Below are 3624 nucleotides of genomic sequence, written 5' to 3'. Positions count from 1 at the left end.
CTTACTGCATTAATTACAAATGTTGTTACCTGTTCATTTAACAGAACAAATGTGGCAAAATTGCTACTTGCAGTGCTATGTTATGCCAATAGTTTATATCACCATGCTTTCCAATGAGAGACAAAACTGTCTAGTGGGAAATATGAAAGCTTGAAGTCAGAGAATTGGGTTCAGATTCTGGCTCCACTTTGCACCAATTCATTTGTTGTTGTTGTTGTTGTTTTTATGTGCTGTCGAGTCACTTGCGACTCATAACGACCCTATGTACAACAGCTCTAAACTCTGCTCTTTCCTGTGCCAATCTCATTGTCTCTGACACACTCATCCTGATTGCCCCAGTCACCGAATCAATCCACCTCATAGAGGGCCTTCCTCTCCTGTGCCTACCCTCCACCCTCCCAGGCATGGTGTCCTTCTCCAAGGACCGGTCTCTCCTTACAACGTGACCAAAGTTTGTCAGACAAAGTCTCAGAATCCTTGCCTCCAAGGAGCAGCCTGGTTTAACCCTCTACAGGATGAATCTGTTTGTTTTTTTAGCAGTCCATGGCACTCTCAGCACTTTCCTCCAACACCAAAGCTCAAAAGCATCAATTCTCCTTCTATCCTCCCTGGTCATTGTCCAGCTCTCTGACACATAACAAGTGATTGCGAAGACCATGGCCTGTACCAGACGCACCTTAGTCTCCAGAGATACACTGTTGCTCTTCAGTACTTTAGAGAGGTGCGTAACAGCAGACTTTCCCATGGCAATACATCTTTTAATTTCCTGGCTGCTGGTGCCAAGAGTGTTGATTTTGGAGCCAAGCAGACTAGCACTGTGAACAATCTCAATCTCTTCATCATCCAGACTGATTCTACCAATTGGTCCAGTGTTGAGAATCTTTGTCTTCTTGACATTGAGCCTCAATCCATATTGAAGGCTGCAGTCCCTGACCCTCAGCAGCGAGCACTTCAGGTCCTCTTCAGTTTCAGCAAGCAGGGTAGCCTTTCGTAAATGACTTAATTTCATTGAACCTCAATTTGCCTGTTTATAAAAAGCATTTATTAATTCCAAATTTATGGTTATTATGAGGATGAAATAAAATAATACAACTTACATAGGAAGTTTCACTGACCCACATCTCTTTGGAAGTTCATGTCCACCATAGGAGAAAGACAAGCAATCTCCTTCCATGAGATTTACAGCCTCAGAAACTCAATGGCGGGTCAGCTGTAGGTCAGCTCTGGCTTTATGGTAATGAGAGAAAGAGGTAAGGCACCTAGGGCGGTGCCTGGCACTTGATTGTTGCTATGTACCATCATGTAAGAACCAACCCATAGCTGACAGTGGAGAGGGTTTTCAGAGGCAGTTAATCAGATCAAAGAGGAATGCCCATCTTTCTTCCACAGAGCAGCTGGTAGATTCAAACCACATACCTTTGAGTTGGCAGTGCAACTCCTTACCACTTAGTCACCAGAGCTCCCTTGGTATCTGGTAGGCACTATATAGTTGGAACTAGATGTTCTGGAGGCACAGTAGTGACGTACTCAGCTGTTAACTGAAAGATAAGTTATTGAAAACCATCAGCGGCTCAACAGGAAAAAGTTGTCCATCTACTTCTAAAAAGATCTGCAGCCTTGGAAACACTAAGAGGCAGTTCTACTCCATCCTAGAGGTCATTATGGGTAAAAAAATTAACTTGATAGCAATAAGTCTGGGGGGCTGGCAGTACGATTCCTAGGAAATAAGTTGTTGTTGTTGTTGGGCACTGTTGAATCATCTATGACCCATAGTGACTCTATGAATAACAGATCAGACCGTGTCCTATCTAATACCATCCTTACAATCTTCACCCGGCTTGAGACCGTTGTTACAGTCACTGGGTGGCAATCCATCTTGTAAATGTCTTCCTATTCATACATATCACTACTAGTTCAAATGAGCAAGTTTCACCAAACACAGGAATCTGAAAAAACAGCAATGCTGAGAAGGGGATAGATTTGCTAGGGGTGCGTGAGTTTGTCAGTGTTCTCGGCTGAGAATTGGCTGAGAATTTTGCGGCATGATTTGACCCAAAGGGAATCAGAGGCTTTAGTCATCTCACCTGCAGCCTCTCTGCTGAGCCTTGCCTGTAAGTGGTTGGGGCAGAAGGTGGTGACTCAGGATGAGTATCGGGGCTCCTGTTAAAAATTACGAGAAAGCCTCCCTTTGCTCTTGGCGGCTGCCATAGATACAGGCTGATTCTTAAGCGGCCCATCATGGCCCAGCAGGCAGTGTGGCTGATTAGCCACGAACCAGGAACTCCACACGGTGGCACCGTGAGATTCTCCAGACGGTATCCAACTATTGAAAAACGAGCCAGAGTCTTCAATGGAGCAAGTTATGTACCTATTCCTGAAGATGGCCCCTTACTTAAAGCACTGCTCTTTGAACTTCGGTTATTGGATGATAATAAGGACTTTGTGCAGAGTCGTGACAGCTGTTCACGCATCAATAAAACGTCTGTTTACGGACTCCCGGTAGAAGGGGAAGAACTTTGGCCAATTGTTGCTTTTCTGAAGAATGGCATGATATATGCTTCTGTTCCACTAGTTGAACAAATTTTATCTCCTCGGCCACCATTAATTAGCATTAGTGGAATTTCACAAGGCTTTGAACTTCTTTTTGGCGTACAAGATTTTCTTTATTCAGGTCAAAAAAATGAGGCAGAAATAAAGACAAAATTGAGTCAGTTGCCTGATTTGCTGCTACAGACTTGTCCATTTGGTACTTTGTTGGATACCAGCTTACAGAATTCGTTGGACAATATGAATTTTGCTTCTGTGACTCAGCTGCCAAAGCAGTCAGCTTGGAAAACTGGAACATACAAAGGAAAACCACAGGTTTCTATTTCCATCACTGAAAAAGTTAAATCTATGCAATATGATAAACGGGATGTCACTGATACGTGGCAAGTCACAGGAACTGTAACTTGCAAGTGCGATTTGGAGGGAATCATGCCAAACGTTACCGTCAGCTTGAGTCTCCCCACCAATGGATCGCCACTTCAGGATATTCTAGTTCATCCTTGTGTGACTTCCCTTGACTCTGCCATTCTGACATCTAGTAGTATAAACACAATGGATGATTCTGCTTTTAGTGGACCTTACAAATTTCCATTCACTCCCCCTTTAGAATCATTCAACTTGTGCTACTATACTTCTCAGGTAAATAACCTCAGAAAAAGTGAGACTTTGCTAAGCTTTATATTTCTGAATACTGTTGATAAATAAATGATTTATACTTTTATGCTAAATGATAATTTCTCAAGATTATTTACCAGACAAGACTAAGTGAATTCAGATGAAAATTCAATTCTTTCTACTTTCTGGTGTTTGTAATAGCAATAAATGTTTTACAGAGTCATTGAATTCTTTTTCTGTGTGTTCCCTGATAAGGAATCCACACTCAAAGTATAGATCCTATTGTGGCTTAGTCATGATTTGAATTGTGAGCATAAAATCCTACTAATCTCAAGTAGCTGTAGTTGCATATATAAAATTAATAGCTAGTTTTCAGTTATTGAATAAATGCCGTGTTAATTAGCATGTGGGTTTCAACCAAACTTTTTCAACCTCCAGACTCTCTTAAGTACCATTTGTCTC

At 42.1% G+C, this 3624-nt stretch overlaps 1 pseudogene; it reads left to right on the top strand.

The window, feature by feature from the left end:
* The first annotated feature begins 2238 nt into the window (after nt 1–2238).
* Nucleotides 2239–3252, top strand: LOC102870644 (annotated as a pseudogene).
* Nucleotides 3253–3624: the final 372 nt, after the last annotated feature.

The sequence above is a fragment of the Elephantulus edwardii genome, unplaced genomic scaffold, assembly GCF_000299155.1.
Source record: "Elephantulus edwardii isolate Elephantulus edwardi_28Jun2011 unplaced genomic scaffold, EleEdw1.0 scaffold00044, whole genome shotgun sequence".
Classification (NCBI taxonomy): domain Eukaryota; kingdom Metazoa; phylum Chordata; class Mammalia; order Macroscelidea; family Macroscelididae; genus Elephantulus; species Elephantulus edwardii.
This window is presented reverse-complemented; position numbering and strand designations above follow the sequence as displayed.